The sequence below is a fragment of the Mycteria americana genome, chromosome 1 (assembly GCF_035582795.1).
Source record: "Mycteria americana isolate JAX WOST 10 ecotype Jacksonville Zoo and Gardens chromosome 1, USCA_MyAme_1.0, whole genome shotgun sequence".
NCBI classification, from domain to species: domain Eukaryota; kingdom Metazoa; phylum Chordata; class Aves; order Ciconiiformes; family Ciconiidae; genus Mycteria; species Mycteria americana.
Window position 1 is genome coordinate 93,952,627 of NC_134365.1, and position 14,240 is coordinate 93,966,866.

The following is a 14,240-nucleotide window of genomic DNA, read 5'->3' on the forward strand; positions in this document are numbered from 1 at the left end:
CAGGAGGTGAGGCATCGTACCTTTAATTTTCCCTTTCCTCAGTCACGTCCAGCAGACTCCACTGGAGTTCTGCAGGTCAGCAGGATCCTGTGAGCTCCTCTTGTAAGAAACGTGCAGGATCCTTTACTGAGTTAGTGACAATCTCCTTAGCTCTGCAGGAAAGCACCTTAGCGCAGTGCTTCCCTGGTACAGCCAGCCAAAGCTGTTTGCATCTCAGTGCCGTGCTTCCAGCTTCAAAGTCAGCAGAGGGCTTTATCTCCCTCCCGGCTTTCCATCACAGCATCCCTCTGTGCCAGAGCTGTGGTTTCCATCTTTGCTTTCCTTCATGTTCCCTCGGCCTTGCAATGCTGACCATGCTCAGTGCCCTTTGCCTCCTCTCACACCGGGGGTATTTGGCTACTTGTTCTCAACGTCTTCCCTCAACACGTCAAGGGATGGCCTGAGGCACACAGCACTACGCAAAGGCATGCATCTGCCCTGTTCCCCTTGGACCCCAGAGAGCCCCTCTCCTGCGTTTCTCCTTCTTGAACCAGGTCTCTGTCAATCTCTACATTCTGCAGCGCAACTGGGTGGACAGCTTGAATCCAAAACAAGCTTTCCTGCCCAGCGTGATGGGGAAGCACCTCTCCTTCCCCGTTGTCACTCCTTCCCTCCCGAGGTAACTAACAAATTGCTCTGAGTCTTTAAATGGTCTGTTATTTCTTCCTTCCATCAGCACTCTCACTGTTGACTCGCGGTGCAGCTTCAGCTTCAATGAATTTATTGGCATGACAAGGTACACAGGTGATGCCAAAGTTGACAACTTAATTCATCAAGTGCTACTGTCTTTCTCTCTACACTGTTCTGTTGCTCCTTTCCTCTCCCCCCCCCCAGCTCTCCTTTCTTTCTGTCCGTCTGTCTTTCTCTTTCTGTCTGTCTCTCTCTCCCTCTCTCCTTCCTTCTCCCTCTAATAGTCTCCCCAGGTGATAGTTAGCTATCTCACACTCAAGACAGTCTGTCTCTCTTGACAAACAGAGCTGTCAATCAGAGGGCTCACCAGAAAGGGAAAGGAATTGGTCTTTACAGCATGTTGGCTATTTTCTTGCCTTTGCAGCATGCATGGGGGGCAGGGGTTGAGGGCAACAGTCTTCAAACCGACTTACAGAAGCCACGGTTGCTTTAAGGCTGGTTTGGGACTCCAGAAGAGTGAGCTGTTGTGTCACAGGGACAGAGGAAAGGAGAAAAGCCCATCAACCCCAAATGTGTATAGGCAGGTAGAAATATCATTTAAGAAGAAATCCAACATCTTGACAAAATCCCCCCAGAGGATAAAGTCTCTGTTAAACAGAGTAGCAAATGATCTCTCCTTCTCGCCCCCCCCAGTCCCCTAATCCTGTGTTGGCATGGCAATTGCCAAAGTATATAGAGAAAGAGACAGATCCCTCAGGTATCTGTCAGCACTAGATACAATCTACCCAGGACAGTGTGTGTGTGGCATTTAATCCTCCATACATCAAGCGTATGCCCAGGATATAGTGTCACACTGTATTTGCGCTGCATCCCTTGTGCCTATTTGTCATGAGTGTCTGCGCCCGATCCAGTGGCAGGTTGATCCATAGTGCGATGCCATCTTGGTTATATCTCTGCTTCTCCTCAGGCTTTGGCAGAGTTTTCATCATTGCGTTCTGATGCAAAGTTTCTTTATTTTTTTTATCACTCTCTGTACTTTAAGGAAATCATTTTTGCAGACTCCAGTATATCATGACCATCAGAACGGAAAGTGTATGAGTCTATCCCTATCATCCATCAGTATCCCTAACTATATTGATTACACTTCTATTCCTTTTTCAGTTTGCACAATGTTTCGTGGGTCCTGCTTTTTCCCTTGCGTTTATGAACCACAGGGCTGATTCTCTCCTCCTTTTCATTCCCTTTCATGTAAAAGAGTATTTTATCTGTTCTTCATGCCAGCAGGGAAGAATCAGGCCTGTTTTGTCTGCCTGTGGAAAGGTCTGCCTTGGGTTTGCTGTGCCAAGGAATTTTGCAGCATGATAATTCCTCCTAAGGAACTCCCTTTAACTGTCTGAGGCTTTGCAGATATTCCTCCCCTGCTCCTCCTACTCACCGGCTGGAGCTGTAGATGGTAAGGCGTCATACCTCTCATGACACCAGTTGGGTACCGGTCACTGGGGATGCCATACATCTTGCACACAGTAGTCCCCTAAGAGTGAGAGGGGGAACTGAGCCTTAGAAAGGTGGAGTGACTTACTCAAGGTTATAGCACAAGTGTGTAGCAGAACAATCACTGAACCTGGAGTACCAGACCTACCGAGTCCTTCACAAAGTCATTCCTCCCTTCATTTTTTGGTACACTACATTGGTAGCGTTGCTTACCCTGCTAACTGTCATATTACAGGTGCTCAGATGTGGATGTGCTGTTAGAGCAGAGAGACATGGCTCGTGTTTTCCATTGGACTTAGGTTTTGATCCCTTGCTGTGGTGGAAGTATTTGCAGATTTTTATTAGTGTTCTTTGTTGATCAGCAGGGGAGATCACCTCATTCCTGCTCTCCAGCCAGTAGCACTGGATTTCTGGAGTGGGGAGTATTTGCCTGCAGAACCTTAGACGAAAGTTGTCTGTAAAGCTGTTGTCCCACTCAAGATAAAGGTGCTGGCGACCTTTTCCGGATGTAACCTCATCCTCCTGAAAGGGCAATGTCTACCTATTTCTTCTCAGTTTGATACTCACTATTCTGAAACTTCTTACAAAATTTTGCTGCTTCTTTCTTGTAGGCACCTGCATTTATAGCTAACCCTGGGCATCTGACAGCCAGCCTCCTCCAGGCCTCTCAGAACAATTTGGGTGGGTAATCCCGCTGAGCTCCGGTGGAAACTGAGTACCTGAGGCTCTTGTCCCCTGCATTTCTCTGCAATCCTAGCATATAATGTGCTAATTACCTCAGTTTGCTAACACTGAGAGACCAGCAAAAAATTTCTGTCAATTTTTAAGAGGGCAGACTTGAACCCCGCTGGGGGAAGAGAGACAGCCGATGTTTTTACATGTCTTGATAAAGCTGCAGGCTACAAGGAGTAAGCCTCATGCCTGGCAGTCTGGGAGTGATTCTCCTTTAATTGAAATGGCACCAGTAATGTGTTTACAGAGCAAAGCTCTTGGAATCCATCCCTCCCTTGTGGTTGTCTGCACATATACAGCACATCTTTACCACACGGCAAAGCCTGGAAAAGGAAACAGTGGGAAACTTCCAAGACGTCAAGGTGCTGCTGCACGTGGCTGAACCAAAACAGAGCACTCTCTTTTGGCAGGGAACCTCGGACAGCAGAAACTCTCCTCCTCGAGAAACTTTGGCTCTTGGTTGGTTTGTGGGAAGGAGATCACCACAATCACATCTCATCTCTAGCCAGTTGCTTACTTTGTTTGAAGACGCCTTTAATTCAGGGGTACTGTGTTTTTTCCTCTTTTCTGCTGGATCAGACTTGTGTAGATGAGCATTTCTGACAGAAGGGATTCTTTGCCTTGAACTCTTTGGCTTTCCCTTCTCAGATGGCTGATGATAACACCCTGGCCTTTAGAAAATATGCTGCTGCAGCTATCACTAGGCTCAACAATAGCTAACAATTGAAGGTCTCACAGCTGGCATTTCATAACTGTGTGTGCTGGGGAAGGCCACCATCTGTGGATCCAGCAGTAGTGACAACGCAGGAATGTGCTGAGCATCCAAAGCTGAAAAAATGTGGAGTTGCACTTTCAGTCTTTTTCACGCTCAAAATTTGCGATTTTTTGGAGATGGGGATTTGTTTCAGGTTCATTTTGGCTTGCAATGTTTTTGGTGGGGCTTTCGGCATCAGAAGAGGCAGCTGCTCTCTGCTAAGGCATTAGTCTTCTGATTGCTGATCTGACTACTTGGTGAAGCAGCTATGGTGTCTTGCGTTATAGATAGTCCATTACTTGCTGAATTGGGCAAAGTGAATCCTCTTGCTGGGGAAACAACAGTGTTTTCTTACCAGATTGCTGTCCTAGGCCATGAGTTGGAGAGTTATAGATCAAGGACAGCGTACAGTACTTTACGCTCTTCTCCAAATCTGTGCACTTAACACAAGAGTGAATTTTATCCAAAGCATGTAAAGGTCCGAGTACAGGATTATTAGCTTTTTTCTCTTTATGCTTTTGACTGGAAGCAAAACCAGCATTTCCAAAATGCTATGCTAGCTTTCTGCTCCCCTAGGAGCCTGAAAGCAATCTTGAAAGGTGGTTACAGCAAGCTGTCCCACTCCATTTTGCTCGTTTCAATGCGTAAGGAAGGAAAGCCTGCTAATAAAAGATGTTTTACTTGTACCACATGCATTTGATTTGAGTGAGAGGCTTGTCACTGAGAAGCTGTCTGTCTCAGTTGAAACTGAGCCAGATCCTTGGGTATGTGGTATGCACAAGACACTTAGAGCGTTGTATTTGCCGCCCTGTGGCTTATCACAGAGGCTGTGGGATAAACCATGGGCAGCCAAAGGCATCTGAAAACAGAGTTTGGAGAGAGCTGTCTTTTCTTTTCAGCCTGTATGTGGATGTCCATCAGGTGGTTCATGAAGGCAGTTCTGTTGGTTGTACCATCTGTCCCTAATGAGCTGAACATAAGCAACAGCATAAGATCTGAAAACAAACAAACAATCAAAAACTTTGGCTCTGTTTCTCCTGCATGTAAAGCTATGATGGACAACCTCATCTTCATCCAGAGTGGGGTGTTAGCTGAAATTAACTTCCTCCCCTGCTTGCCTAATCAAGAAAATCCCAGTCATCTTCCTAATGCATAGAAACCCTCTCTGAACCTCTGCCTCTTGCCCTGGAATGACATAGGCTTTTCTCTGTGCTTTCTTCCCATACCTGGCCTGTGCTCCCTAGTCTACTTCCCAAAGAAAGAGTTAACAGGCAGGAGCCAAGGACTGCTGGGACTCAGTTAAAAACCCATAATCTTGCTTTTTTCTCTCAACTGGCTAATAAAGCATCCCTGTCTGGCTGCAACACTTCCTTGAAGGCATCACCCATTCTTGCTGTAAAAGAATTTGTCTAAAGGCCATTAACATCAAAGGAGGAGCTCCCTGGGCTCTGAATCAAGCCCTAGAAAGGCTGCATATTAGGACTCAGCTGCATACCGTGTACATCCAACATGCTTAATGTTTCGGTGAAAAAGTTTTTCTCAACAAAATTCTCAGAGATGTCTTTGGAGGACCTGGACACTAAGGACAACTTTTCTCACAGAATTTCTCTTCCAGGTTGGCTCATTATATCTGTGGAAGAAAAGATTCTGTATTGTTTCAGTCCCATAAGTAAATACTTGCCAGATTTTAAAAATGGTCTAAGGGAATATATAAACACACTTGAAACAAAGACCAAAAGCTGTGTACATCTGTAGTCCTTAAAGTGTTTGGGATTAGGCGGCATTCCAAGGGTTAATCCCTGGAGATTAGCATGGCAAGCACTGCTGTTGTTGTTTACACATGTCCTGTGAAGAAGGCTGTGTTTTCACAGCAGGCTCTCTAGGAAGGTTAGCCATAAAGTGCTTGCAGTCAGTTTACAAGTGGAAAGAACCGGAGCAACACGAGTGGCAAATGCAGAGAGCTGTCCTTTAAAGAGATGAACCACAGATAAGTGGATCACTGCAGTCCCAGCATAAATTTGATATGTTAATAGAAAAGGAGAAGAAGTTTTGTAGCAAGCAACCAATACGTCATATCCAGAGGTCCAAATCTGGTGATAAGGGGATATCAGGCATGCATATAGCTTGTGCTTTGTGTTTTCATTTACATGCTAAGCATGCAACTGAGAACCTGCTCTCCTGGGCGGCATCAGGATCCACAAAGGCAGGCTCGTCACCTTGTGCTTGGTGGGGAGACAACAAAAAGCCAGGTGTGGGTGAAATGCTGTCAGCATCAGGCCAAGACTGGGGCTCAGGCTTGGAGCTGGGACTGCTTTAGGGTAAAAGGCTGGGGTCTGGGTTTAAAGCTGAGGTGCTGGGTTAGGAGCAGGAGTGACACTGCTTTTATCCCTGTCCCACATCACATCCATGCACTGAAAAACAAATTTGGCTTGAGACTTGAGCTATTTTTTTCTTACTGTTTCTCTCTCCATTAGGAAGCGAAATAATTTCTCTCCTCACAAATTCATGGAGACAAGTTTAAAAAGAAATAAAATCAGTGGGAATAAGTATAAGCAATAGAGCCAGTTCTGTGCTGACTTTTCCAACAGCTCATGGATGGGGCAGTCTAACAGGCTTACACTCCATGCTGCTCTCTGCTAAGAAACAATGTACTGGAAGTGTTTCCCATGCAATTTTATGCAGAAAAATAGCCCAGACACTTAACTGTATATTGGATGAGGTAGAGCCTTCCTTTGGACAAAATGGTTTAGCTTGTCAGCTCTTACTCTCAAATGCAGCGAGCTCTGACACACTACCCAGCTCAGCAAACTGGGAGGGCTTTCCACATGGCTTTGATTTATAGCATCCTGTCTGCTTCTCTGCTCCCAGTCAGTGCAATATGCACAGTCCCCATCTGGATTTAAATAATTTCCTGCGTGGCGTCTCAGTGGGTGAGGCTCAGCTGCACGATGGGGGAAGCTCGCCAAGATGCAAGGCCCAAGCTAGCAGCCCCTGTGCCTCCCTCAGCCCGACCTCTCTTAGCATCAGCAGCGATGCTCAGATGATCTGGCGTGCCGGGGCAGAGCGCTGTGGGGGCACACGTAGGCTGGGAACTGCGGATCTCTTAAGTGGTTTCCATGCTCTGGCTGGGATAGACCCTTCCCTAAAGGCCACCAGGGATGGACATGGCAAGGCACCCCCTTTCACCCAATAGAAAGAAGCCATTTTTACACCTTGTAAAAACAGTGTATTTTGACAGGTTTTTGGTTCCCAGGGGATTAAAAAACAAAACCAAGCCTTCAACGTTTGCCTCTACTTCACCAGAAGCTTTAATGCCGAGAGAGGCACTGGCAGGGTGAAACAAGCCTTGCGGAGCAGAAGGTCAGAAGGATGTTTCAGAGTCCACTCTCTTTAATGAAGTTCAACAACTTCACTCTCTGCCCTCCCGCCCTGGTGACAGCTTCGTCTCCCTCTGGCTGAGGCTGCGGCATGAATCAGACCGTAAAAAACACATCTTGGATCTCATGTCGCATTTCGTCTGCAAAGTGCTTCAGAAACATGAGCATGCTGCATCCCAAAGGGTGTCTGGATTTTACTTTCCAGCCCTCAGCTTGCTCCCTTTGCAGACCTAGCAGCAACAAGCTGTTTCTTGTTACAGCTGTAAAGAGCTGTGATTAGCCTGCTGCACACATAAGAGGGAAATTAAACCATTTAGTTGTGTTTAGCAGCTCAGCCCCTTCTTCAGGACCTCTCTCCCCACTAAACACTTTAACTAAACAATGACTAATGAGGCCAATTTGCTGTCAATTAATTGCCCCAGGAAAGGACCCCTAATTGTGGTGAGCAAGGTGGCAGCTCTAAAGCATTCTACGGCCATATGATGGTCAGCATCCCCCCTACCTCTGCCTTGGGGCTTATTAGCATCTTTGTGTTTGTTGCAAAGTGCTGTTAATTGGGAGCTGGGGACAAGGAAATGAGAACTCTCAAGGCTAATTGATAGGCACCTGCAGAGGGCTTTAGTGGCTGCAAAGTTCCTTTGACTTTGGAGAGAAGTCCTGATGTTTTCTTTTTGCCCTGCAAGCTAGGGGCTCCTGTGGATTAGTGGGTGGGAGTCTTAATTTTCTCCAACAGATGGGGGTCCTACTTGCCTATAGAGAGGAAGGCAACTAGGCTGGAGGAAGCGACTAACTAATGAGAATATATGGAAGGGGTTGTGGTGACTTTCTCTATTTGTATCCAAGGTGCCCTTCTTGGGACAAGCAGTTAGAGCACTTAAATGGAGCTTATGGGCTTTCTTATTTTCAGTACTATTTGCTTCTGTGTCTTGGAGGGATTAAATAGCTTTTGCTGTATCTTAGGTCTGCAGAGTGGGAATAAGAGCTCTATTTTTTTTAATGTATGTTGTGACTTACTGACAAAATATCTGACTGTTAAGCAGTCTTGTAATTTCAGACTGGGGAGTAGCTGCCCCACAGTATAAGACTGCATCTAAGGATCTTATGCGAAGCTCTGTTTGTCCAAAGGGAGCAGTCAGACCGTCTGACTGTGAACTTCGTGTGAGTGTGTTTACAGGGCTCAGAGCCATCTTCCAACTAGGTCTCCACGTCCCTTTCTTTGCCTTTTTCATCCTGCCATACCCAATTCGAGTTCCTAGTCCCGTGCTTCCTGCCCTTGTCTCACAAACCCACCCTCCTGCTGCGCTGAGGTCTGCAGAGTGCAACCAATGCAGGAGCCAGAAATTGCTGCCCTATGCCTATAAGTACCCCTTGCATATAAGTACCACTTATCCTAAGCAGCAGTTCCTGTTCCTGCCACGTTGTGCCTGTGCTGTGTCTAGATGCTCTGATCAAAAGGCAGGTATCTGAACGGTTTGTGAGCTGTGGCATAGCCAGTTCCAGTATAAACTAAGTTAGGAAAAGACCTCTAGAAGCATTGGTGGTTATATCCTTCAGCAAGGGTGGCCTTGATGCTTTCTTGTTCTATCCCCCATTGCACTTGTGGAAAGGTACTCAGGAGCTGGCCTCCTGGATGTGAACTCACATCTCTTAGCCATTCGGCTGACTCATTTACTAGGAGATTAGGGGTATAGCACCACTCCTTGCCTACTTCCATAGCCTTGAGTGATAAAGCTGATCCAGCTCACCCGCATGATCCCAAGTAATATCTCAGAAGGAGTTTTGAGCTCCGAAGGGTTTTGGTCATAAAAAGCAAGGATAACAACAGCAGATGTTTGCATGTTCTCGTTTGTGGTTTCCTTGCTGCCTCCCGTATGCGGCCCCTGGTTTGTAATAACTGCTATAGCGGGTGTTTTTGAGACACGGTAATGTTTTGTGGAAACAAATCACTTGCTTTCATCTCGAGAGCAACAGTGATTGCGCTGGGGGAGTACGCTCTATTTTTCATGTCTCAGTCTTTCTTATTATTTAAATTAATGTGAGTTGCAGTTGTCATGAAAGTGAAGGATTGACGGCAATTAACTAGAACGGGCTTGGTGCATGCAGGTTCTGCGCAAGCCTGTCCGATCTAGCTCTGTCACTGTGCCTTGCCTGGGACTTGAATTCCCACACCAGCTCTGCCCTTGCCTCCCTCCTGCCGTGCAGCCCCCCCAGCTCTCCCAGCCCAGGGTGCCCTACAGCATCTCTGCCCTTGTGCCGCTCCTGCCTTACAGGCCATCCGCTCTCGCAATGTGAGCTTCTCAAGAAGACTGGCTACTGGTTAGCTTGGGGGTTGTTATTTACCATCAGTGGCATGTCAGATGAGATGCTGAGCTGACATCAGGCTTGTCCTGTAGGTGTGAGATGTAGAAGAAACAGATATATGAGTTTCAAGCCATTCCTCTCAGAGCTCATTTCCAGCTCTCCAGAATCTGTCCCTGGCATGGGTAGGGCATCCTGCCTCTCTGGGGTTGGAGCAGTGGGGTACTACACTGTGCTTCCCTTCATGTCAGTCTCTGCTCCCCACACCATCCAGGGGATTCCTAAGCACAGGCTAATGGATACGCCATATTACATTTATGCTGAAAGGGAGGAAAAAATCTGGTGATTTCATCTTTTTCAGCAGTACCAGAGCCTGGCAGTGCTTTCCCATGGTCCCTGGAGCCAAAAGGGTCCAGCAGCAGCCTGGTCTCCCCTGGGGAGATGAGTTGTTAGGCTGAATGTGAAAAAGCCTGAAAGCACTGTTTAACTGTAGTGCTTTCCCGACTGTGGGTCTGCAGGCTGTGGTTTTGCCTGTGCTAACGGTGCAGAGCGGCCAGACACAAAAGGGTTTTCCAGTTTAGGGTCAACAAGGGATGGCTGGGCAAAAGGGGGCTGCAACACCCAGAAGATCCTGGTCCCAGGAGGTTTTATTCTCAGCAATGCTTCTTCCAGCAGTCTGGGAAATGTGAAAACATAATACAACCCACACATGGGAAAAAATAATAAGGTCAAAGCTTCTCATTTTAAGACTGTCCTAAAAAGGTGTGTGCAAAGTAGAGACAAGTGCCAAGGAGGCAATGCTAACTGTTGCTGGTGCTGACAGTTTTGGCATTTTAACACGCTGGCTTGACACCCTGAAAATTAAAAGTCTGACTTTTTATCTGAGTGAAATTACTGTCCACTAAGATCCAGTCATTTTTAATGCTGGGTGGCTTTGGATTCTAAGCAGACAAAACCAAACCAGGTTTTAAATTCACAGGGAAATTATTTCCTGCCCTATTCCCCCTCCTCTCAGCCTTTCCTCGCCCTCTGACCAAGTTGGCAGCTGAGAGGAACCAGCCATTATACTCCTAACAGGATTTCAGCCTTGGATGGCCTTTTCTCCGTCATCTGAAAAAGTGGTGAGCCAGATATGACCATCTGGACACATCCTCCTCCTCCTGGGCATTTGGTCTGCACGGTCAGATCTGTTTGTATTTGCTGAGTTTACTTGATCCTCTTCAAACTAAAATGACTTGATGGCTTTGGAAGGTGGCAGGGTACACATGTCCTAACTGGAGCTCTGCCGCTGGTGCCCCGTAGTGACTTTTGCTGCTCTCTCCTCGACTGTTTTGCCTGTCATCACACAATTCTACTAGGGCCTCGGACTTGCCTACAGCTCCATCTGCTAGTCCTGCTTGAGCTTAGCCCTTCTTGGTTTGTTGTGTGGCTTTTTTTCCTGATGCAAATGTCAACCCCTTGAGGTTAAGATAAAACCCCCAAAATGTGGCAGGTAGCCAGTGGTTCTGCTCCTGGGCTCTACTTACCCATGTTTGCCAGCACACCAGAGAAGCTGTGCTGAGCATGCTCCAAAGTCACCGTCCTTGTGTCCCCTGACAGAGCAGCTAGGACACAACTTTTGCAAAAATAGCAGCAGCCTCTATTGTTCTTTCCCAGACTAAGCCCCTCTGTCCTCTCCAGTGTGTGTTGGTCTCAGATTGGAAACACAGTATGTACTACAGGTAGCTGTGCTGCTACAGGACTGAGGTAGCCCTCCAAGTTGCTTTGTTCCCTGTAATAACAGTTTGGATTTCTGCACCAGAACTTGCAGGGCTGTCCCAGCCAGCAGCTCTGCTGGCTGGAGCAGTGGGTCCGTCTGTCCTGAGCCGTGAGACAGGGGACTCCCCTCATCCAGTGGGACAGGAAGGAGAAGGAGAATGTGCTTCTGAGTCCTGCTCACTCAGTGCTGTGCCAGATCTCGGCGTGGTGCTGCAAGCTGCCTCTCTGCTTTGGTGTGCCATGAAACACAAAGCCACAAGCTTCTTTTGGAGGAGGCAGGGTATTTAATTTCCCAACTGAGGCATTTCCTTTCTGCTGCCCTTTATGCAGTCTCAGAGTATTGGTTGGCAAAGGTATTTGCTCACTTTCCAAGACCACTGTGTGATTGTTGTTTTGTACTGCCAGGCATTTGCTGTGCAGAATGGGTGTGTGACAAAGGCAGAGGAGGCACAAAATGGATCTACAGTCAGTGAAACTCTCATGTACCCCTCAATATGGTGGGATCAAATTCTTTGACGACATCAGCGTTCTCCAACAATGTTTATTGTGTTTTGTTCTGTTGCCTCCTACCTCTTCCTATGTGCGCAGACACACTGCCGATGGCTCGCCGTGAATCACCGATGTAAAATGTAGCAGGGCTTGTGTTTGTCAGGGGATTTTGCTTTGAGAGGAAGGGGTTGATTTTCTGCTATGCTTTGCTTTACCCAGTATTGTGCTGTTAGGGAGGTGTCCGTACTGTGAAATTCCTTCTTTCCAGCAAAGGGGGCCCTGGTGCAGTCAACCGTTGCCCCAACATTCCTTGCTTTGGTTGCTTCACCATGAACTGATCAGCCATCAATTCTAGCTCTTGAGCAGCAAACCAGCTTCCATGGTCCCTTCTCCGTCCTTCCTGGTGCCAGTTAGAGCAGGTTGCTGAGGGCCTCATCCAGGCAAGTTTTGCATATCTTCAGGGATGGAGTTTCTACCACCTCTCTGGGGAACCTGTTCCTGTCTTTGACCTCCCCAGAGTAAAAGCTTTTTCCTAATTTTGAGTCAGAATTTCCCCCATGTTGCAGCTCGTCTGCTGCTTTTCGCTGTTCACTGTGCACCTTTGAGAAAAGCCTGCCTCTGTCTTCTCTGCACCTTCCCACTAGCTATTTGTAGACAGCAATAAGATTTCCCCTCAGCCTTCTCTTCTTCAGGCTGAACAGACCCAGCCCTCCTTAGGTTCTCCTTGTACGTCAAGCGCTATAGACCTCTGACCATCTTGGGAGCCCTCCAGTGGACTTGCTCCGGTATGTCAATGGCCTTCTTGTACTGGAGAGCCCAAAACTAAGGTAGTGCTTCAGATGCTGTCTAACAAACACCATATAAAGGGATATAATCAATTCCCTCCACTTATGGGGCTACGCTCTTGCGAATACAACCCAGGATGCTTGGTATTTGCTGCAAGGGCATACTGCTAACTCATGCTGAACCTGTTGGACCCCCACATCTCCTGGACTGCTTGAGCCCAGCACTTTCACCCTTCCAGCAAAAATCAGGGTGGTTGAAGTCCCTCACCAGGGACTGTGATTGTGAGGCTTCTTCTATCTGTCTAAAGCAGTCTCTGTGCACTGCCTCTTCTTAATCAAATGGTTGGTAGCAGACAGCAACCAACAGGGGTGACGCTGTGATATCCTCTGATCCTTATGCCTAAGCTCCCGCCTAGTTCACTGCCCAGAGCTGAGGGGACTCCAGCCACTCCTTTGCAGAGAGTGCACCTCATTTCCTTGCCTTTCCAGCCTGTCTTTCCTGAAAAGCCTGTATCCATCCCGTACAGCACTGCCAGTCCTGAGAGCTGTCCCCACCATGGCTCTGTCATCCCAATGGGTTTATAGCACTGTGAATCTGCGTGAACATCTAATTCCTCCTGTTTTTTCACCACGATACTTGCATTGGTATACAGGCATTTGAGATGGGCCCCCAGCTGTCCTACTTTCACAATGGGAGTGCAAAAGCCTTCCCTGTTGTGTTGGCCCCCAGCTGCATCCTCACTGCCTTTTGTGCTGTCACTTCTCCCCAGATTATGGCAATCCTTCCCCAGCGTGCCTAGCTTAAATCCCTCCTTGCCCAGGTGAGTGCGCTTGTCGGCAAAGACATGTCTGGTTCGACTTTGTTCGACAGGTCCTGTTCCTGCTTGGGAGTCCCTGTTCCTCCAAGGGGGTCCCATGGTCATAGATGCTGAAGAGTTGTCCATGAGTTTGGGGCCTACAGAGGGGGGCTGATGAGCTGTGGGTTGTAAACAATGTGCCTGTGAATCCAGCAACACAGCAGGAAGTGGTGAGTTGCTCTCTTCAGGCTTCATTTCCTTTTCCCCACCTAGCTCGTAGGCAGCTTGGCCTCAAAAGGACCATCACCCACTCCTGCCAAGGAGGGGGAAGGGAAGGCTGCTGTTTACTCTGTGGTAAGCAAAGCAGAAGATGATGTTGTTTCATTCCTTGCTACACACAAATTTGGAAGCTGAAAATATATAAAAAAAAAAAATAAAAAAAAAAATTAGAATATTCCTTTTTAGTCAAACTCCCTCACCACCTCCAGGGTGTGAAGCGTGAGAGAGACTGCAGTAGCCTGGTCTGCTTGGAGGCCGATACACCGGCACACTCCACATCTTGGAGGTACCTGTTCAGGTCCCAGCATGGTCAGTTTGGTCCCATGACACAAACTCATTTAGCTTGGAAGGTCTTTAAGGATCTTGAATGCCCAAGCCATGGCTGGTTTGTGAATCTTTAAAGATCCTACCATGCTTTTGGTGCTCTGCCATGTGAGATGCAGTCAGCCAGAAGCTACCTATTGCGGGCAGCCCATGGGGGATCCCTTTTGGCTGAAAGATGTTGCGGAAACCTTCCCGCTGTCGCCATTGTGCCTTCCCTCAGCAAATTCCCATTAGCACGTGTCCCTGCTTCTCACCTTGTCATAGCAGTCACAACAGAAATGAGCTTAACAGCTCTCCGGTTCAATTCCTGGTGAGCATTTGGTTACGTGAGGAGCAGAGCAGGGTCCTGGCTAGCAGCATGGGTTCTATCTGCCCGTGGGAGGTAGCAATAACTAATACACCTTCTGAGTCAGTGCCTTGAGGCCTGTCACCCTGCAGGAGGACGTAGAACTGTGTCTGGGACTATTTGGAGTGTAAAAATTACCTG

The 14,240-nt window shown here is 47.6% G+C and overlaps 1 protein-coding gene across 3 annotated transcripts in view; it reads left to right on the forward strand.

Moving 5' to 3' along the window:
• Nucleotides 1-14,240, forward strand: part of LSAMP (limbic system associated membrane protein) — a 1,043,134-nt gene that overhangs the window by 905,629 nt on the left and 123,265 nt on the right. The gene's annotated exons all lie outside the window — the stretch shown is intronic.